This window comes from Nyctereutes procyonoides, unplaced genomic scaffold, assembly GCF_905146905.1.
Source record: "Nyctereutes procyonoides isolate TBG_1078 unplaced genomic scaffold, NYPRO_anot_genome, whole genome shotgun sequence".
NCBI lineage: Eukaryota > Metazoa > Chordata > Mammalia > Carnivora > Canidae > Nyctereutes > Nyctereutes procyonoides.
This window is the reverse complement of record NW_026575046.1, coordinates 49,312,557-49,335,911: the sequence shown is the minus strand read 5'-3', so window position 1 is coordinate 49,335,911 and position 23,355 is coordinate 49,312,557. Positions and strand designations below refer to the sequence as shown.

Below are 23,355 nucleotides of genomic sequence, written 5' to 3'. Positions count from 1 at the left end.
TTTCTGTTGCCTCTGAGGACTGTGCCACGATGCACAGCCCAGAACACCCATGAGGACCCCGGCACCTGTTCTTCTGGCTTCCAGGCTGGTGGTGGCTCTCACTGAGCCCTTCTCTGGGAACCACATAGCCTGAGGGGAACCATGTGGCCTTAAGGTCCATTCCCTTCATTCTGGTTGGGGCGAGGCACAGCTGGCAACTAGGGACAGACCATGGTGGGGGAATGAAATGAAGATCTCTTGCATTGCTTCAGGACCACTGTTGGGGTTGCTCCCACTCTGAGTTCCGCACAGGGTGGCTGAGGCCTCCGTTGTGGCTGCACCACGGACCATCTTCGCCTGCCAGGCCTGCTTCTCACGCTCTCTCACAGGTGAGGTTCCTGAGCCTTATCCCCAAAATGCCACCCTTCTGAGTCTATCGCCTGAGAAACCCCACCTAAGATACTGTACAAAGGCATCTGCCCCCATCCAAAGCTGCAAACAGCCCATCTTCCCAGCGGTCCCTCCTCAACTGAGACCCAAGCAAAAGGAACCCCAGTGCATCGGATCTTTCTGAAGGCTCTTGGTGGCACTAAGTCCCTAGGGTCACCTCCACCTCCACAAGCCCTGAAAGCCTTGGAGGTGGTTGAGTTTCATTACTTATGTTTTCGTACATTAGATAATTATCTTTGTTCCCAGGCTCCATTACTGTTTTCTCAAGTGTATCGTGGCCTCGGCTCTAATGACAGGCAGCCATACAAGGCTGGCCTGGGAAGATGCTCTTTCAGGCCCACAGGGATCATCTGAGGCAGGAGAGAGGAAGGCGAAGGGGGTATTGGATTATGGGGTATCAGGGAAGGGTCACTGCTCCCTTACCTGTGTCTGCCTTTGAGCAAGGGGAGAGCAATCAGCATTTCCCCTCCTTATGGAGGCAACCTTTCTGAGCCAGGCAGAGGAGGGCCTGAGTGGTTAAATGACCCACCTTTGTTCTATTATTAAATGGCCTGTCTTTAAAAATAGCCTATATATCTGCCCTAGGTTTGATCCCTAACATTTCTTAAATTTAATTCCAAATTACTGTCTCAGCAATTCCGTAGGCTCCCTACTGTAGCCTAAACCCAGCAATAAAGGCAGAAAAGAAATGGAATTAGAACCTGTCTTCTACAGAGGTGCTTTTAGAATGTGGATGTGAGGGCTTACAAGTAATCCTACTTAGCATAAACCAGGCAGTGGGACTCAGTCTGAAGGGGCTCCAAGGTCAACACATCCAGCCCTGCTTTGAGTCACAGGAGTAAGGGCCAGGTAGTCCAGATGCTGTCCTTCGAAGAAAAGAGCAGAGAAACATCAGAACCAGGTAGCCTGCCCTCTCATCACCTCCAAAGGCCTGGATGTCACACCTACTCAGTGAGTACCTACTAAGTGCCAGGGCATGAGTCAGTGGCTCTCAACGTTTATGGTCTTCAGATGCTTAAAAATTTTTGAGGAAAGGCCCTAAAGTGCTTTGGCTGCTATTTATCATATAAGAAGCTAAAACTGAAGAACTGTATGAATATTCAGTCATTTATTCATTTAAAAACAGTAACAAACCCATTACATGTTAATATGTCACATATTTTCATATTTTACAAAAACTATTTTACAGAACGAAGATGTTTAGTGAGAAGAGTGACACTGTTTTACATATCTTCAAATCTCTTTAAGGTCCAGCTTAATGAAAGACAGCTGGATTCTCAGATCTACTTCTGTACTCAGTCTGGTACCATAGCTTGTCCTGGTTAAAATGCAGAGAGAAAACCTAGCATCACACAGATACATAGTTGGAAAAGGGAGCAGTATTTTAATAGCCTTTTCAGATAATGATGGATATTCTTTGGTACTACAGTCACACTTGACAAGTTTTGTTGTTGTTTTTCAAAGACCCTATTTATTCATTCATGAGAGACAGAGAGAGAGGCAGAGACACAGGCAGAGGGAGAAGCAGGCTCCATGCAGGGAGCCCGATGTGGGACTCGATCCCAGGACCCCGGGGTCACAACCTGAGTCAAAGGCAGATGCTCAGCCACTGAGCCATCCTGGTGCCCCTGCACTTGACAAGTTTTGGTTAAGGGTTGTTGTGAGGTAAAATCTGAAACCGTGTAGCTGAACTTTTCTACTCTGCAACATTAAAATCCACTGGTCTGTCTTGTACTTTTTTTTTTAAAGATTTATTTATTTGAGAGAGAGAAAGAGTGCACACATGCATGCATGGGGGGCAGGGAGCAGAAGGAGAGGGAGAGAGAGTCTTAAGCAGATTCTGTGCTGAGCACGGAGCCTGACCCGGGGCCGGATCTCATGACCCGGAGACCACAACCTGAGCCAACATCAAGAGTTGGACATTCAAATGACTGTGCGACCCAGGTGCCCGTCTTGCACTCTCGATAGGTCTTTTACCCATGTGTGATTTTAAAATATGTTGATTGTTTATTTGAAACAACTGCTTCACTGACTCATACAGATCTTCCAAACATGTGCACATTTCATTATATAGTATCAAAAATTCCAATTCTCCAGTTATCACTGCAATTCTCTTCCAGGACATTCAATGAGAAGATGTCAAGTTCAGAATGGCAGATAAAGTTTTTCCAAACTTCTGATTTTCACTTAGCTTGAACCTTCTCATTGGTAACAGATACCGCCAGTTGCTTTCCTTAAAATGAAAGACTCACTTAACTAATTTTTGAGAGAGTATCTGCCAAATACCCAAATCAGAATAACCAGTGTTTGTTATGTGTTCTTTCAAGTAAAAAGCACCTGTCATGAAAAAGCAATGACTAATTCTGCTCACAATTCCGTCACACACATGCTTTTTCTCAACATTACCTTGAACCATGGTGCTTTTGTACGCAGCTGATGTGCTTTAAATGTACTTCCCACTTTTCTTTATACAGATTATTAAAAAGACAAGGGTCGACATTTCATAAAGTTAATCATTTTACTGCCTCATTAAGGACAGTCTTTTTTTTTTTTTTTTTTTTTAAGGACAGTCTTAAGTGAAGAAATTGGCATGTGCTTTAATGCAACTGTGTGATGGTAATGAATACAACGATTCCTTATACATTTTGATGCCATATCCTTGATTCAAAGCAATGCCAGCAGTTTTACCTACCACTGCTACAAATGTCAATAGAATGAAAAATGCAAATAATATCTGAGAGTTATGAAAACAGTTTTGACCTCAAGGACCCCCTGAAAGTGTTTTGCAGATGCCCAGGAGTCTGTATACTACACCTGGAGAACTGCTAAACTAGGAGAGTGCAGTAGATATTGCATCTCTGGAAAGTTCCAAGCTGTCCAAGAAGATAGACTATAAACAGGCCCAATTACCATATGATGTAAGGAGGGCCAGGATGGAGGCATGGCAGAGAGAGCAATTTGTTTTGCACTGTGGAAACTGGTTTTGCAAAGGTTTACCAGTGTAGAAAACTTTTGAAATGGGTCTTGAGAGTTAAATAGGAGTTCGTCCAGAAAGAGAACGTGGATCTCTATATTCCCAGTTTCAGAAGAACAGGTCGTAGAAAGGCAAGACCTTTGGAAACAGGTATAAAAAAGAAAATAAACAGGAGAGTTCACATTATTAATAAAAATAATATTAGTCACCATCACGGAGCAACTTACTATATACCTCACACTTTATCATATTTAATTCTCTCCCCAAACCTATGTAATTATCTCTTTGTTTGGAGAAGGTGGGTAACTTCCTCAAGGACACAGAGCAAATTCATAAGGAAAGTCCAGATTAAAACCAGAACTGCCTGCATTCACATATGTCAAGTGCTCTGAAAACTGCCTGGCACTCAATAGTAAGTGATAGTAAGCACTCAATCTGTGTGAGCTGCTTTTGTCTTCACTATCATCATCATAATTACTATTGTTAAATATCGTGAAGGGTAAAGGAGTAAGCAAGCATATTCCTGCCTGGTATCAGTTGCACGGCCCACTTTCCAATAGTAAGGGCAGGCTCCATTAGCAGCATCCATTTTAAGCAGGTCTAGAAGCACAGAAATAGGTTCAGATATTACTTTGGTTTTTCCGCAAGCAGTTCTATTCCTGAGGGTTTATTCAGTTGGGTCCCTCTGTTCTGTGCCTCCTGCCTGCCAAACCTGCGTGGACCTGAGCAGTCTGAAGATAATGGAAGCAGGCCTGACAGCCAAGTCCTGGGGAGGGCCCCGGGCACTCAGAGCCCTGATTAAAAATGTGGTAGGGTTGGCCATGTCTCAGCTGAGTCTCCTTCCTTTTTTGGTTCTGCCCAGCCACCCTCCGTGGGCTCCTTGGATGAGGCAGCCCATTCAATCCTGCTGGGCACCTGAAAACAGAAAGATAACAGTGCATTACACTTTGATCTCTGTTGCTGTCACTCTAATAAGCAGGCAAGGAGAGCTTCCTGTCCCTGGGCTCTGTGCTGCCTGCAGCAGGCCGGCAGGTTGTTGTCTGTGCATGGTTTGTTTGTCAGGTCAGCAAACAGAGTGCCACAGAATGCCGGCTGCCCTGGGTTTGGTTACTCTGTTATTGATACGTGATGAGCTCTCGGCATCGTTGTGAGTTCTGAGGGTGGAATGTTGTGTGGGAGCTCCAGAGGGCAACTCAAGAAAATCAGTCACATTGGGGCTCCCAGGTCCAATTTCCAAATGGTTCTGGCATGTGGGGACCTCTATAGAGATGGGGAACAGCTCTGTGTGAAGACTGCATGGAGATGATCCATCCTTTCCAACATGCTTTATCATCTTTCTAAGATTGGTATAAATGTTCTGATACTGCCAAGGGGTTCAGTTTCTGTGGCCTGGGCTCAGCCATGATGGTGATGCTAGTACTTTCTACATGTCAGCCCCTGGGTGCCACACTTCACATACATTATTCAGTTTCATGCTGAACACAGCAATTGGGAAGACTCCAGATAAGTCACTTGCCCAAAAGCCACCTCTCCTAGAATCGGGAACCAGGACCAAGGCCAGAGTGAATAGCTGCCCCAGAGTGAGTGCTTTCACTCTTCTGTCTCCCCTCCCAGTCCTCTTTGCCATCAAGCTTGGCTGAAATAAACTGGGGCAAAGCTGGAACCAGTATTTTGAGGGTGTCTGTACTTGCACCAGAACTTTTACCCATGCATTATCCCACTTCATCCAGAAAATAGCCCTGACATAGGGAACATCACCCCCATGTACAAGAGATGATGCAGAGGCCCAACCTGTGGATCATTTTGCCCAGGTCCACAAGTCTCAAACAGAAGAGGATCCAGACTCAGATCACTATGAACTCTAAGTCCATGCCCGACCTGTCACCCACACTGCTTCCACTGGGAGCACCAAGGGAAACATCTGTGCTATGAGCATGAGTGACAGGGCTGGTTGCTTCGAGAGGGAAGTGGGAAGGTAAGGTCCAATTCAAGAAAGGTCCCATGGTAGGGGGCTGCCATGAGGAGGAAAAGGTTAAAATACTGGTCAAGAAGGCAGGTCTACACAGTACAGGAATTGGAATCTGGGGAGGGACAGGTGCCCACCTCTCCAATTTCAGATCATTCCTAACTCCAAAGCTCAGTTTAAGCACCACACTATTTACAGAGCCTTCCTCCAGCCCACTCTGACCCTGATGTCTACTAGCATTTGCAGCCTGAGCCATTCTCTCTGCCTGAGAACTGCATGCAGACAATTGCATCCTGGGTCTGTCTCCAGTGTCTCTAGATAAAAAGTTCCCAACACACAGGAGGTTCCCATTGAGATAGGAAGTTGCTAAAGGGGAGGATGCTGTCCTCTTTATTCCTCTTTTCTTCTTCACACACAGAACCCAGAAGACTAGCAAAAACAAACATATGCTCAAATCAATACATGGTGTGTTGAACTGTTCCTATGTTATAAAGAAAACAGAGGAACTTCTATAAATTAGGTCAGCAGTGCCAGGGTTATCTGATTTCTCTCTAACAGTGAGTCTCCTCATCACTACTGTTCCTCAAATCAAAGGCAAATAAATGTGGACTGAAATACAAAGGAAAGGAAGGAGAAGTGGGGAGAAAGGAAGAAAGGGGCAAGAAAGAGGAGGCAGGAAGAAGAGGAGAAAGATGAGGGGGAGGAGAGAGAGGAGGGATGAGGAGGGGAGGAGGGGAGGAAGGGAGAAGAGGAGCAGGGGATAGAGGAAAGAGGAGAAGATAATGAGAGGGAGGAGAGGGAGGATGGGCAAGAGTTGAGGAGAGGGAGGAGGGGAAGGTGTAGGGAAAGGAAATGAGGAGGGGGAGGAAGAGGAAGGAAGAAGGGGAGAAGGAGGATGGGGAAGATGGGAATCAGGAAGGAGGAGGGGAAATAAGGGGGAGGAGGATTTTGCTCTGGAATGGGACATAGAGCTTAAAACTGAAATGGGTACAAAATCAGATTGGTGACAGAAATAGCACTCTTTTCTCAAGCATGAATTCTATTTTGCCTTATCTAAAAAGAGCTTTTTCTGCAATACAAACTTCCCCTTCTGTGCCTGCTTCACCAAGATGTAGGTATAATTGACTTCACCGAGTATGAAAACCTAACCCACCATGGAAGGAACTATATTCCGGGCTTTGTCAGGTTAATCTCCACAGAAATCTGGTGACAAAGCCAAATGTTGAAGGAAAACAGAACAGACAACCAGAATTTGCAGCCCAGCCTTCTCTGGAGTGGCCCAGCCCAGGCCTGGGAGGGTGCTCCAAACAGTTGGGTGGGCAGGCTCCCAGTCGACAGTTAACACCTTGGGGACTTCGGTGTCCACTGCAATGTTCGACTTGGGAGATGCTACACATATGTCACCTGTTCACATCTCTTGAGTTTACAAATGCAGTCGACGACCATCAAACTTAACCACTTTCATTAACATTAGGATTCACCAGCTGATCTCAAAACTGGAAAGATTTCAGACTTTCCCTATAACATAGTTTTCATTTTCATTTTTTCTGGCATGTATTATGAATAATGTTGAAACTCACAGATGCTTCAAGCATTCTGGATATTTTTGTGTGGTTTGAACCTTATCTGAGCATTCATACCTGTACTGTGAGGTCAGGTTGGAGCACATATGAATCTGTGACATATGTGGCAGGTCTTGTTCTTGTCTTTTTTTCTCACTTACCATGGCTCAAAATTACATATCTTTGGCTTGCCTATATTGTGTCTGTTCATCCTCCTAAAAATACTGATATCCATAAAGACCAGAACCATTTCTATTTTGTTCACCACATAGTTCCCCATGTATAGCATACGACCTGACATTTATATAATGCACAGCACATGGCAGGTGCTGCACAAATATTTTCTAAGTGAATGAATGAATGGTTGAATGGGACTGGATTAAATGTCCCTTAGCTTCGTAGCTCCTTGAAACACAAAGAGTCTCAGGCTCCATATCACCAAAGCGCCCTTGGCTGCTTGAGCTCAAGTGGGCAGCCCTTTGTGTGTTGGCTAGTCATGTCAGTACGGTGTTGGGACCCCAGATATGACCTCCAGGGTGGCTGCAGGTCCTTGTTTGACACAGATCAGACCAGGGGAGGCTTGGTCATAAGGGTGAGCTCAGGCTGGGGCCCTGGAGGACAGGCCCACCATGGAGTTTACTTGACCACTGTCCCAATCAGGACGCAGCTTGGGAAGAGCATCTCTGACTTCAGCAGCCTAGATCCTTGGCAGCCAGCACCAGTATGTGCTCCACACAGGGTGGGTAGCAGGAGAGCCTGGTGGCAGATAGGAAAGTACATCCTCCAGAGCCAGGCATGACCTCAAGGTCAGGGAGACATGTGCTTATGAGAGGGTGGGCCATACATAATAATGTGGTGTCTGGTGGTGCCACATCTCTATTTTGTAAGACCTGTCACAGCGGGTGTAGGACACATAGGGGTCTGGAACAAGCCTCAGGGAAGACCCCAGTGACAGTATTCCACCCGCAGCACATGTCCTGGACTGCAGGCCCAGCACCAACCCTCCAGGTAGGCCTCCTGTGAAATGATCTCTCCAATGAACCCATCCGCTACCCTGTCCCACCACCCCACCACTCCATCAACCATGGACACACTACTACGCCTCTGGGCAAGCTTGTTCTCACTTCTAAGTCTTGATTTGCTCCCTCCCTGGCTTCTTTCCTCAGGTCTGACCAAGGCCAGCTCCTTCTTATTATTGGGTCTCAGTTCAAACAACGCCTCTCAAAAAGAAGCCTTCCCTGACCCCCTCCCGACCTAAACCCAAAATGGTTTTGATTTTGATTTGGCTTGTTTATTTCTTGCTTGCTTGTCAGCTCCAAGCCCATGCCACCTTTCACTTACTCCCTAGCCCAAACCCCAGTACACAGCAGTACACAGAAGGCACCTGATAAACATGGTACAGATAAATGAAGCAGCAACTGAGTGACTGAGTGAATGCATGTGGTCAGTTCAACAGTGAGGACCAACACAGCTTCCCAGGGGCCATTCGATGCCAGGCCTGTCCAGTAACAACACTAATAATCTCAAGTCCCCCAGGGATGGTGAAAACAAAGCTCTCAAGAAGAATCTCCTGGTCAGGATGGGCTCTGTTTCCAGGTCCTAGGAAGTTTTTATTATGATTCAATAATGACTATACAGCCAGCTCTTGGACCTGTAAGCCTTTAATTCACAGCTTCCCTCTGAGTGGCCACCATGGTGACTCCCATTTCACAGACAAAGAGCCATATTTGGGGAGATTGAGCAATTTGTTCAAGGTCTCTCGGCTATGAAGTCAAAGACCTTATTCAGCCTCCCTGGTGACCCAGAGCTCAAACACCTCTTTCCCCCTTCCCTGTATATCCATGTGTCAGGCTGTAAGCCCGGGGCCTAGAGGGGGGCAATACAGGAAAGAGAGCTGTTCTGACTCCTTTGCCCACCGAGTATCTACCAGGCCCTTGTTCTGTGTGGGCACCAAGGCCAAGAGACTGAGCCCCACCCACCTGCAGCTCAGTGACACCCACGCTGCAGTGAGCCACTCCACAGTGGTCTTCTAGAAATATTTTTCTTAATTAGAGGTAATTAAAATTCTTCAGGTTTTGATAGTTCTTAAAATTCCTTGGGAGTGGGGGTTGGTGGTGACATATGTGGAGTAAGCACTAGTGTCTACATTCAGGGGAAAGACTTGAGGTGATGATGGGTGGGGCCTTGGCCACAGGCAGGCTGGCTAGATGGGGCTGGCCTCCCAGGGTTCGTCCCAGTTTGGAGCCATTTCCTCCCCAAATTCTGACTCCCCAGCTCTCTAGCTACAAGCTCTGGGCCCTGGCAGAGAACCAGAGGGCACTGGTGTGGGGAAATGTGCCTTGCTCAGCATCTTGTAGCAGGTCCTAGAGTAAAGGCCCATCAAGACCTCTGCTGGGACACTGGAATCTTTCAATCAGAAGCCCAAAGTTCCTCTTTCTTTCATGCATTCATTCCTGGCAAACTGTGCATTCTCTCCTCCTCCCCTCGTGAAGCCCATTGTCATTCCACTGGCATTTCAGCCTACTGCAGGCATAGTGGAGGCTCCCTCTTCCAGATTTCTCTGTGGAATCACTGGCAAGGACAAAGCTGTTAGGAGCAAGATTCGGTAACTAGCTTTTTAATTTCATGGCCCGAGGTTGTCAGGACAGAGCAGAGAAAATTGCCAACGATTCAGAGAGCTGCCCATGAATCTGGGACAGAGCAGGCAAGAACAAGGGACACTTCGGCTGGGGGACTGGGGGTGGGGCTGGGTGCTGGCAGCCACTTGGATGAGAAAGTTCTCTTCTTCCAAATTTCTTTCATTTGGATCCCATGTTAATTTAAAAAGATCAATTCAACAATTTTTCGCCCTTCTGCAATAAAGTGTTTTAGATGGCTGAGAAAGCAAAAAAAGATGTGGATCCTTCTCCAGGGGGCATAATGATCGGGTGATCATAGGTTGCTATGAAATGGGGCTTGTAAATTTGAGGAAGAGTTGCTATATTTCCAAATCATTTTTGCAAATGTGTATGACAGCACAAGTATACCTCCGGATTACGATGCACTGTCAGAGTGAAATGATCTGCAACCCAACCCCCAGCTCAGCCACAAGAGTTGCCGTGTGGTTGTGGGTCAGGAGATCTTCCTCTCTGAGCTCTGGAAATTGCAAGGATTGAAGAAAATAATCCCTAATATCCTTTCCCACCTTTACATTTCTCTGCTTTTTTGCCAAGTTCATCAGGAATCTTCTCATTACCTTAAATATGAGGTCTCTGGGCTCTTGGGCAGAACCTCAGACGGGTCAGAATTAAGAGGACTGAGCGGTGACCACCCAGGAGGTGAGTGACAGAACTGCATCATGAGGAGCAGTCCCCATTTTACAGTCATGCCACCTAAGAGTCCCCAGCTGGATATACTCAGGCAAGTTAATGCTTAAAAGGATAAAGTGGTAAATTTGCAGCAGGGTTCTGACTTAGGGTTCCCAGAACTCTCCCAAATGTATTCTCTTTCAAATACATTCCTCGTAAACACCCCCTACTATTTACCCCATTTTACAGATAAGGAATGTATGATTCACATGCCTAAAGGTGGCCCAAGTCTGACCAGAACCCCCTAGCCCAGTACCTCTTGCCTGGCTCTAGGCTAAGATAGACAAGGATTGCTCCTGGGGAAGCAGCTCATGAAGGGGAAGAGTATCCTGTAGCAGTATCCTGCCAATTCCTTCCCTCCTGACTCCCTGCAGCCTCATAACTGCCCCCTAATTGGCTGTATTGGTCCAAGGCTCCTGGTCTCCAATAGCATGAATGCACACTGGGTGATTTAAGCTGAAAGGCAATTTATAGAAAGGATACTGGGTGCTCACAGAACAGATGGGAAGGCTGGAAAACGAGGCTAGGAAGCAGGCAAGAAAAAAGGGAGGTCACACAGCCAGAAGCATAACCCAAACTCTAGCTACAGAACCAGCCCAGGACTGTCATCACTGCAGCTGCTTATAAACACACAGTCCCTGGCACCTCAGCTTAGCACTATCTCTGCTGGCGTTGGCCATGTGCCTCGACCTGAGCTGCAAGGGAGGCTGGGAAGGTGGGTGGGTAGCTGGCATTTGCACCTTCCACAGGAAGGCTCTGCCTCTCAATATAACTCAGCCATCACAAAGGGCAAATACCCACCATTTGCTTCTATGTGGATGGAACTGGAGGGTATTATGCTGAGTGAAGTAAGTCAATCAGAGAAGGACAAACATTATATGGTCTCATTCATTTGGGGAATATAAAAAACAGTGAAAAGGAATAAAGGGGAAAGGAGAGAAAATGGGAAAAATCAGAGAGGGTGACAGAAACTGAGAGACTCCTAACTCTGGGAAACGAAAAAGGGGTGGTGGAAAGGGAGGTGGGTGGGGGGTTGGGGTGACTGGGTGACGGGCACTGAGGGGGGCACTGGATGGGATGAGCACTGGGTGTTATACTATATGTTGGCAAATAGAACTCCAATAAAAAATATACTAAAATAAAAATCCTTCACATGGAAAAAAAAAAAACAAAAACAAAAACCAAGTCTCAGAGGATAGAGCAAAGTTCCAAACAGGAAGGGCACTGGGATGCCAGACAACCATATAAATGGTAAATGGGCACCACTGGTCAGGTAGGCTAGGTAATCCTGTGATAACAAAAAAGTCCCAAATCTGAATGACTTCAAACACTAAAGATTTATTTATTACTCATCCTATATAGCCATCAGGGGCCAGTTGGGGGCTCTGCTCCAGGTCATCCTTAACCTAGATCTCAGGCTGACAGAGCATCCACCATTTCAAACACTGCCCACTGTCACCCTGACAGAACGGAAGATTTGAAGCAGCAAATTTTAAAGGCTCAAGTCGAGAAGTGATACATGTCTTTTCTACTCATGGCTCGTTGGCTGGAGTAGTAGTTCTACTCACATGGCCCTGCTTTGGGGCCAGCAGGCACAATCCTGTCTTGAGTGGAGGAGCAGGTAGCTTTGAATATCTGGTGAATAGCATTAATGATGCCCACAGTTCCACTACACAAACCCTGCCAACCACAACCCACTGAGGGCAAGAACAGAAGAAAAGGCACTGAAATGGACCAGAGTTTCATTCCAAGTGGAGCTACCAAGATCTGTGTATTCCTCTAGCATCCTCAGAGGCTCGAGGAATCCCCCACTTTCAGGTGTGGTCACAGCAGGCAATCCACTGAAACTGCAAGGGCAGCAGCAAACGTACAGGGCACGGTCTACCATGAAGTACCAGAAGGGCCAGGAGTAATCAGAGCAAAAAGCCAAGGGCAGACTCCTGGAGCTCACTCAGGTGGGCAGGCAGCCTCATCCTTGCTCAGAGGCCCCTTAGCCATGGCACCATCTCCCTGGAAAGACGGGCACTTCTCCATAGCTCTATGTTCTCACTGGAAACAAACGCTCTGCTTGCAACTGGCTGACAGGCAGCAGGGGCTGGGACATCTATAGGCTGCTGGGCCCTAACCCACTTCAGCCACAGAGAGACAATAGGCAAGCAGAGCCTCAGAGAAATGCAGAGAAGCCAGGCACCTGGAGCAATGAGTCCACCTGCACCTCTGAAGGGCCTCACGCACACAGGTCCGACCGGACCCACAGCCCTTCCTAAAGCTATAATGTTGACACTTCTAAAAAAGCAGTGAGAACAATTACTGGTACCATCTTGGCCAATGATCAATAGACTAAACACCAAAGTTCCTGTCAATACCCAGTCCAGGGAAGAGTGTAGTTGTAGCTTCCTAGGTAAGTGGGGGATACACAGATACAGCACAGACCACTGGTTTCCTCCCAATGTACATGTGCCACTTCTTCCTTAATAATATGGACCCCAATTTTTAACTGGAGGCCATACGAGAAAGCTCCAAGCCTATAGCTAGAAGACTGGGGCAGCCATTTTGTATCATGAGGCAGCACTTTCAAGATGGTGGAGCTTAGGAGTCGGAAGGTCATGGAGCCTCCCTATCTGCCAGGACTGCCTTCCTCCAGACTCTTACATGAGACACACAAGCTCTTGTCTTGCATAAGCCACTGTTACTTTGTGGTTTACAGTTATTAACAGCAAAACACAACTGTGAACAGCTACAGCAGAAACAGAAAAGTCATGTTAACTGCTCTTGTCTTCAAAGGAGTGTGGAGCTTGTTAAAAGGATCACCATCCTGTTTGGATGACCGCCGTGATGGGGCAGGAGATGCAAAAGTGGGCCTGGGGCTCAGTTTGGAAAGAGGAGCTGAAGAGAGCTGACTTGTAGTGCATCCCATCATGAGAAGTTGGCATTCCACTGGCAACCCATGAGGGTGGGAGTGAAGAGGAGATGGGGCACGGGGACGGGGAAAGGAGCCAGGAAATAATAAGTTGGCCAGAGGCTAGTGCACTCATTAGAAAAAAAGCTGACCACGAATCCCTCAGGATATGGAAAGTCCTCTAAGAACAAGAAGGTTGAAAGCACAATTTGCAGCTTGTTTTTAATGTTGCTGAAATGTCAGTGCCTCCTCGGATATCTCTGGAATTTCAGTCACTACTAAAGGATCAAGATGCTGAGTTTCACACAAAAATCCACAAGCTACAATGAATATGGTAGAGGCAAGAGCTCCAAAGCAGAGGTGACTGAGGAGAATCTAGAAGGGGTCAAGGTTGGCTTTCTGCAGGGCCAGGATGGCCATGACAGGGGCAGCAGGGATGAACAAAGCTGAGCTAGATCTCAAGGGGCAGGGGCCCTAGGTGACATCTTCCATGTGAGAGGAGTCTTGCAGCCTCCTCACTGGTCTCCCTGCCTCCAGCTTCACCCAGTCCAATCACATTCTGTGCTGTCCTAGAGAAATCTTTGCAAACTGCACATCTGATGCTGGTCCTGCCCTATTTAAAACTCACTGTCCCCAACCCAAGGCCAAATTCAACCTTTAAAATGGCAGCATTTGAGGCTCCACCCAACTTCACCGACCTCATCTCTCACTGGTCCCCACCAGAGCCCACATGGAATACACTCTCTGCAGTCCCACAGAACTTTCGGGCTTCCAACTCCTTTCAGAATATATCCATGCTCTTCTGAGCAAAAGCCCAGAAAGCCTCTGGGCCTTTGCTCAAGCTGTACCCTCTGCCTGGGACCAAGCCTCTCCCTTCTCTAAGTACTTATCTGGGAAATATTCTTAATTGCAACAAAAATGAATTCTGGCTGATTAATGGAGTAAAGGTATATAGTAAATGACACAGTGTGGCTCCCAGAATCTCTGAGAGGGCCAAAGATCCAGACTGGAAGATGACATGGACAGGAGCCACACGTGAAGTCACACTACTGGATGTTCCATGGTGACATTATTACCCCAGTGCTGGGATAGACAAGGGAGCAGGTGCCTCTGATGCAGCCTGCACTGGTACTGGATCCATGTGGGAAGTCCACCATGGCCCCCCCAAAAGGGACACCACTTCCCTGTTGCCTCCTCACATGCTCCCCTGCTGCATCAGAGTGCCACGGTGACCTCTGACAGCTGGAGTTGAGGCCACTTGTTTGGGAAGCTAAGAAATCAAGTATCTGGGCTCTACATTTCCTGCCAAGACTTACAAACTGGAGGTCTTCAAGAGAACTTCTTCTAAAAGGAAGGGCAAAAGCCCACTGCAGTCAGTAGGAACTTGCTCGAATAGCACCTCCTCTGTGATGTTCCCCCAAGGCTACCTCAAGCCATTACCTGCACCCTCTGTTCCCGCTGTACCCACCTCCCTCTTCAGGCACTCTATTAATCATCTCCCTCCAGGTTTTAAACTCCTCTGGGATGAGGACCAAGGCCGAGTTCACGTGTGTATCTCCCCTCTCTCCCCTCCACCTCTCTGTACCTGGAACAGAATGCAGATACCATGACTTCTGAGTGAACAAAGAAGTGGTTTAGCTCCACTATCAAGGATATGTACTGCAAGGACAAGGGGTTAAGAAGAACCATGAGGTATTGAGCACCTGCTGTACACCAATTTCCGTGCTACATACTTCATGTACCATATTTTATTAATTCACAAAAATGATGGCAAGTAGGGATGATTTTCACCCTGTTTTGCAGGTAGAGAAAGTGAGGCCTGTTAGGGAAGGTAAGTAACTTGCCAAAGACACTCAGCCTGCTGCCAACCTGGGCCCGAAACCAGATGGCTACCTCATAGGATTGGCCAGAGAAGGCAATGGAAGGAAGTCAGGGGGCTCAGAGCACTCACTTCCTCTAGCCTTCTTGGCTATGTTGCCTTGGGAGGAAGGTAAGGACATAGGGTGTTGGAGCTCCCAGGGGCTCCCGATGCACTTCTGTCCTTGAGCTCAGAAGGATATGAATGTCCTAGTGTAGCCTGGAATGCCCAGCAGAGCGGCCACCAGGGCAGGGGTCGGGGGGAACAGCAGACAGCGTGAAGAGGCATGGGGAGGGGTGAATGCAGCATGTTTGTCATCGCCAGGGCAGCTCAACCACCCAAAGGCCACATTAAACAACAGCCCCCCTGCCCTGAGAAAGCTTCCTGAGTTCAGGAACAATAAAATCTACATGCATATACCTCTTCACCCGTGCGCAGGCCCTTCCCTATTCAAAAAACTGCCATCGGTCTTCCCTCTGGAACGATCACAGGTAGCATGGATCTAGAGCTTAGCACCTGTCAGGAGCTCTCGCATAATTCTCATAACATCCCTATGAAGTAGTTCTGTCACTACCATCATGTCACACGTGAGAAAACTGAGCTCCAACAAGAGACATGACCCATAATCTATAGCTACAATGTGGTGGGCCAGAATTCCTTCTCAGGCTTGCCTCCAGAAGTCACAGTCCCCCTAAAAGGGGGACCATTATAGAAGGTGGAACCCTAGCTTTAGAATTAGGCAGACCTTGTCTGAGCTTTGATTCTGACTTCTCCTCTCTGTACCTCAATGTCCTCATCTGTAAAACGAGAAGAATGTCTGTCTGCCTTGTGAGGCCATTGGCGCAACTACAGGGAGTAGGGGTAAGGGGCTTCCACCAGGGCCAGGTGTAGAGTAGGCACTCAACAAATATTACTTCCCTTCCTCTGGCTGGGGCAATCTGCTATACAGCCCCTCCCCGTCATATATCTTTGGGATCTCAGTGTGTTTCCATGAAGATCCAGCACACTCTAAAGCCAGCTCTGCTCTCAGAAATGGAAGGGACTCCTCTCAGTTCAGAGACCTCTGCTGGCCTGATAGAGCCTGGCTGCAGAAAGTGGCCCAGGACACCCAACACCAGGCCTCTTTCTGCCTCTCCTAGACCCGTCATGGTATTGTGGGATGAGGGGATGTCAGGAGGGCCATTACCCTGGGCCTTGGGATCCAATCTTCAAATTTATATATTCTCTTCTTCTTTTTTAATATTTATTTATTTATTTATTTATTTATTTATTTATTTATTTATTTACTTACTTACTTACTTACTTACTTACTTATGATAGTCACAGAGAGAGAGAGAGAGAAGCAGAGACATAGGCAGAGGGAGAAGCAGGCTCCATGCACCGGGAGCCCGATGTGGCATTTGATCCCAGGTCTCCAGGATTGCACCCCGGGCGAAAGGCAGGTGCCAAACCGCTGCGCCACCCAGGGATCCCTATTCTCTTCAAATAAGGCTAAATATATAGTCACAGAGAAACACCAAAGGAATAACGAAGACAACTGTCACACAGCTTTAAACCTTGTCTGATGGTTACACCACAGGGCATTCAGCTCACTTAGGAATTTATACCTATAACATATGTGTTAAGCCTACATTATCTTAGAAGCAGCACAATCACATCACGCTGTGTGATATGTGTGTGAAAGATGTGAGACTGTTAAGTGCTGACACCTCTCACAGAAGGCTCTTCTGGCCACCCAGGTTCAACTCCCTCCTTCTGACAGATTAGAGATACAAGGGTCAGGGAGGAGATGTCACTGACATATTCAAGGGAACCCGCACCAAAGGTAACTGCTTTTAGGTCAAAGTGGCCACCTGGGAACAGGGATGGGGGGGTTGGGAGCAGTTGCTGGGGAGGGAATGACTGCGAGAAGCTGAAAACTCACATGCCGAAGATAATCACCCTTTCTGGCCTGTTGGTAGAGTTGGAAATTTCTACCCAGAGAGATGACAGTCCCCAGCCCTGCCTGGCCCACTGTCAGAACCTCCCAAGAAACTTGTTTAAAAATGTAGTTGGATTTGACTCACCTCTAGGGACTGCTTCTGTAGGTTTGGGTGGATCTATTATAATTTTTTTAATTTTTTATTTTAATAATTTTAATAAGTATCTATATTTTTAATAAGGTCCTCAGGGAATTTGGCCACCAAAGTTGAAGAAGGACTTGACTAAAGCTGTCTCAAAGAAGGTACATATCAAACCAGGCCGATGTACAATCATTTCTAGACATGAGCAGAAGGGATGGGGCCTGGCAATCAGTCAGCCGTTCACTCAGGTGTTTTTAGCATTCAGTTACTTCACAGACGATGGATTTAGTGGAGGAATGTAGTCAGGGTTGTATCACTCAGAATAGACTAGGGTATGCCACATTAACAAACAACTCCAAAAGCTCAGTGGTTTAAAACAACCAAAGCTTATTTCTCACTCCTGCAACATGTTCGTTAGAGGCCAGTGGGGCCTCTGTTCCACATCTCACTTTGGGGCCCAGGATGACAGATCAGCCACTGTCTGAAATCATGCTGCTGATCATACTAGATGGAAAGAGGGTTCTTGGAAGGTCTCATGTTGGTATGTAAATGGTCTGGCCCAGAAATGACACAAGTCACTGCTGCTCAAAATCACTGACTGGAACTAATTACATGGCCCCAACTGACCCTCAGGGCATTTATTGGTTCATGACTGCTGTGCCTTCTTGCTATATAGCAGGAGGGGGTGGTGCTTCTATCAGCAAGGCAAAGGTTTTCCAGGAACCTCAGCTGATATCTCTTTGGTCAGAAGCAGGACCTATGGTCATCCCTAGCAACAAAGGAACCTAGGGTAGTACATTTTAAAGGGGCATCTGCAGCTTCAAACAAAATTGGGTTCTGTTGATAAAGAAGGAGAATGGATACCTCATAAGCAACTAGAAATAAATAGGTAGATAGAAGTGTCACTGGAGAATGAGAGATGGTGTTAGAAGTAATATGACAAACATAGATGATGGGTCCAGACTCCGGTGCAATAGCAGAGGGCTGGACTATGAACTTGGTTTTACTAAGCTCACTAATTTAAAGGATGGCTGAGTGGTTCCCTATGTTATCAAATGATTAAAACTCCTAAAGTAACATACATGGTAATTCTGGACACATATTAATCAAGATTTCTGTCCCACTAATAGAAGACAACCGAGTATCAAAACCATATTATTAGCTATTAAGGGCCTACTATGTACCAGGTTCTGCATATACATAACTGCTAATTTTCAAGGCAACAAAAGGTAGGTATTAATATCATCTCCATTTTACAGATGACCAAACCAAGGTTCTTACTGGTTAATGGATGACCCTAAGTCACACAGCCAATAAGCAGAGGTGCTGTGTCCAAACCCAACCCAGATCCCAAACTTCTCACTCTCTTCTCATTATTATCTCAGGTTGCCTCTTTCACTAGAAATCCTTTAGTAATAATTCCAAATGACAATGCATTAAAAACAGCAAAGCCTGAAATGTTACCTAAGATGCATATTTGGTTGGTAGGAAAGGCAGTGATAGTACTGATTGGTGCTGAGAACTCCTGCTTATTAAAGCCCTGTATTTTAGTGTGTATTTGGATCCATTTTGTCATTAGATATACTGGAAAACATCAGAAAGAAACAAAATGAAGCAGCCGAGATCACATGGCATAGATGTAGCCAACACACTACAGACAGGCAATCTTGAGAAACTCTGGATGCTGTTAATTAGGAAATGAACAGCTGTCCAGCCTAAGAATTGGCAGAGCTCTCTGGATGACGACACAGAAACAAGAAGAAAAAGGGCCACACCATCGAAGTGAATAAGAATCAACGTGTCTACCCCAAGTGGCTGTGGTGTCTAAATGCAGCCTGGATCCAGTTCTTAGGGCTCCGGAATACTCTTGCTTAGGGACCAGGATCTTGGATGATATGGAAGGTTACCAAGGCAACCCAGAGATTGACTCCTAACCTTGGGGCTGGCTCCCTGGCCCAGTCTCCTAGTCCATGTAGTCATATAGACCATTTAGACCTATATTATGGACAGCTTTCTAGGTTGTACCTAACTCCTCTGAATATTGGCTGTATTCTAACATTTGATTGAAGGCAGTATCAAAAATCTTTTAAGATTTTTTGATTTATTAATTCATGAGAGACACACAGAGAGGCAGAGACATCGGCAGAGGGAGAGCAGGCCCCCTGCAAGGAGCCTGATGTGGAACTCGATCCCAGGACCCCGGGATCATAGCCTGAGCCAAAGGCAGACACTCAACCACTGAGCCACCCAGGCATTCCCAGTATCAAAAATCTTAAACAGCCTTATTCTATATGTAGAAGAGCAAATTTCCCACTCATTCGTTATTTTTTTCATGTACACATCACATATTTTCCAAGAGCCTGTCTAGGTGAAACAGACAATCCATTCATGGACTTTAGAGGTCAGTGGGGGAGACAGAATTAAATTAAATAACCCACCAACCCAAAGATAAATCTGCAACTGAAATATGTTATTAAACATTTGCTAAGGACCAGGAATTATACTAAATGGATTGCCAAAATGGCACTTAATCTTCTCCAAGGTCTGGAGGAGTGGAGGCTTGAAGAGGTGATTCAGCTTTCCCAAAGTCACACTGCCCCAAAGTGACAGCTGGAATTCCAATCCTGCACTACCTGATGCAAAAAACCCATGCATGCACTTGGCTGCTTTCTCATATCTCTCCTGGCAACCTATAGATCTCAATTCTTTCCAGCTCCTGCCCTTTCTCCTTTGAGACCTGGGTTTGGGCTTAATGGAGTTTCCACTCTTTTATGCAGTCTTTGATATAAAATATTCCAGAAGCTGATATGTGCAATTCACTGGGATTGGGAATCTTGTTAAAGAAAGATTTTAAAACTTATTTTCAACACTTATTAAGATTCCACACAGAGCCCCCATATAATGACACAGTACAGTAGTAGGGAAACATTCAGGTGTTCAAGCTCGATTCTCCAGATCCAAGTGTGATGAGAGAGACTCTGATTAGAGTATGATCATCATTGCTGTAGAGCATTATACAACATTATACAACCAAATGTCACACATGGCTCCTGTTCCACAGGGACATGGGACAATTTACACGCTCCACCTCTGCCCTGGTCTTATTCACCTCTCTCCTGTCACTGCCTGGGATCAGCACCTGCTCAGAATATGGCTTCTAATGTTACATATCCACTAAAACCAGAGGGCTTCTGTCTCTGACCTGCTTAAGTTTTCAAGGTCAATGGAAACATCTTCCTTTGGAGTATTGGTCTCCCAAGGCATAAATAGTCACTTTGTTTCCAGAAACAAAATTACCCTCACATGTACTGGGTTGGAATGACGAGAAGGGCAACAGTGCAGGATGCATCACAAGGCAGAACCAGGTGGCCCTCTGCCTAGCCCTCTACATGTGCCCAGGTGCCATTCTGGGCTTTATTGAGAAATCCCTGACCTCTGAAATCTTAGCAATATGTACCTTCTCTTCTTCTCCTGAGATCAGAGCTTTGCTCAACTCCTGAATATCCAGAGTCTGGGAGGTGAACAGATGTGAACAATCACTTACCAAGGATGGTATATTAGGTCATTGTGATAGAAATTAAAACAATGACGGACCACCAGATTTCTATTAACGTGCATAAAATTTGATATGATGACAGCATCAGATGCTGCTATGGATGTGGGTTAGCAGGACACTCCATTACTGGTGGTAATGCCAAATGTCTCTGCCAATTTGCAAGATGCCTTGGCAGTTTCTTACAAAGATAAGATTGTGCATGATACAATAAAGAAAACACATCCCCATGTATTTCCTGAAATGAGTTACTTTCATCCACACAAGAATATACACATATGTTTATTGCTCATTTATTTGATGGTCAAGACTTGAAAGCAACCATCAGGTCCTTCCATAGGGGAATGGATCAACAAGCTCTAGTACAAAAAAAAAAAAAAAAAAAAAAAAAAAAAAAAAAAAAAGCTCTGGTATATCCATACTCTGAATATGATTCAGTGATGAAAAGTCTTGTGTTATCAGAAAAAAAAAAAAAAAAAAAAAAAAAAGATTTGTGTTATCGGGATGCCTAGATGGCTCAGCGGTTGAGGGTCTGCCTTTGGCCCAGGCCATGATCCCGGAGTCTTGGGATCGCATCCTGCATAATGCTCCCTGCATGGAGCCTGCTTCTCCCTCTGCCTGTGTGTCTGTCTGCCTTTCTCTTTCTGTGTCTCTCTGGAATAAATAAATAAAATCTTTAAAAAAAATATTCAACACTTATTTTTTTCCTAAAGAATATCTGAAAATGAGACTACCTGGGTCAAAGTTAAAGCAATAATCTGCATAGAATGTCTAAAGGTCTTGGATTATTAACAGAGCAATGGTGCCCTCTAGTGTATCATGTATTACACATTCCTTGGTTGGGGATGAGAGCAGTCTGGATTTAAGTAGGTGGCTTCCAACGGAAAGACTGGATGAACAATAAGCCTCCCCTAGGCTTAATCACCTTAGCTCCTCAAACCCCCACCCACTGATACCAATTCCAGAGGCAAGGTCACAGATACATGGTGCAGCAACTTATCACAGTTCGGAGTACCACTGACCAAGACACAAGGTCCCAATAACCCACAGTGAGATTGCCAAGATTGAACCACCTACTGCCAATCTCCAGGATCACTTTCTTATTAGATCAATAGGCGAATCCATCATTACCTGCTATAACGCCTCTCTCTTTTCTGGAGGTCGTGGCTTAAATGATACCCACCCTTTCCACACACGCACATGCACTGGGTCGTCTCAAGGATGGTAAGGTATTAAGACAATGTCATTAACATTAATGTTTGTCATTAATTGAGAAAGACTGAGCTGATGTTCAAGGATAAGTATAAACTAACACCTGAATATTTATTTTGAGGATTAATTCAAACTCTCTTGGGTAGGAAACGTCAACCAAGAGAGCATCCCAGATCGATCCATTCTGCCTCTTCCCAGTAACCAAGGATATGGCAGAGATTATTATTTACATCCACCCCCACCCCACTGCCTGTGTAAGATGAGGAAATAAGAGCCGACCTAATTGCCCCAGGTGGGCAGGAGTTGAGCTAATAAAAGTCAAGGGCTAAAAGGAGAGGACAGTGGTGGCAGCCCTGAAGTTCCCATGGTGAATTGCGGCTAAAAACAAATCAGGATAAAACGCCATACCTGGTGTGTGATGCCCCCAAGATCTCAGGAGTAACATAGCTTGGGTTAAACGCTGCAAAATTTGGATTCAGAAAACCTGGGTTCAAAGCCTCCTCTTCAGCCTCTAGCTATGTGATCAGGCGACACACGGTCTCCATTTCTGCATCTGTAAAACAGCAGTGACATTACCTGCTTTTTAGTTTCTTGCCAAGTGTAAAGTGTTTAGCATCGTGCCTGACATATCCCATTTACTTGATATTAACTTATTATTATCGCCACTATTATTGGCAGTGTCTATTATCTGGCAGGAAACCCACACACGCAGGAAAAGAATTCACGGAAACTTTTGTCTTCTTTTCACAATGTTGTCATTTTCCAATTTCCTAAAAGAAGTGTGCACTGCTATTAAAATCTGAAGGGAGGGGATCCCGGGGCGGCTCAGCGGTTTAGCGCCGCTGTCCGCCCAGGGCGTGAACCTGGAGACCCCAGATCAAGTCCCACGTCGGGCTCCCTGCATGGAACCTGCTGTGTCTCTCATGAATAAATTAAAAAAAAAATTTTTTTTTTTAATATGAAGGGAGAGGGACGCCTGGGTGCCTCAGCGGTTGAGCGTCTGCCTTCGGCCCAGGGCGTGATCCTAGGGTCCCAGGATCGAGTCCCTCCTCGGGCTCCCTGCATGGAGCCTGCTTCTCCCTTTGCCTGTGTCTCTGCCTCTCTCTGTGTGTCTTTCATGATTAATAAATAAAATCTTAAAAAAAAAAAGAATAAAATCTGAAGGGAGAGAAAGTACCTTTCTCTTTTTGGCATAATATAAATTTGACTAGTCTACTGTTGCCCAAATTGCCCGGGCTCCTATTGCTCAAGGAGGGCGTTGGGTGTCGTGTTAAAAGCACAGATTCCTAGAGCCCGACCGAAAAATACTGAATCCGAACACGTCACGAACAAACCTGTTCATACTTTTAACGAGTCCCACAGATGATTCTTATCAGGCAGTTGGGTGGGACCTGCTGGCTTAAAACCAGCGGGGCAGAGGCTGCGCGAGAAACGCCAGCGCAGGTTGCGGCAATCAGGAGGGCCCGGGCCTCCAATTCGCGTTCGGTCCCGC

At 46.1% G+C, this 23,355-nt stretch overlaps 1 long non-coding RNA gene across 1 annotated transcript; it reads right to left on the bottom strand.

Moving 5' to 3' along the window:
* Window positions 1–1,588: 1,588 nt before the first annotated feature.
* Window positions 1,589–23,324, bottom strand: LOC129509925 (uncharacterized). Its single transcript, XR_008664438.1, has 3 exons — window positions 23,198–23,324; window positions 22,272–22,416; window positions 1,589–4,318 (listed from the first exon to the last, which is right to left on the bottom strand). It is a non-coding gene; the product is annotated as an uncharacterized LOC129509925 (long non-coding RNA).
* Window positions 23,325–23,355: the final 31 nt, after the last annotated feature.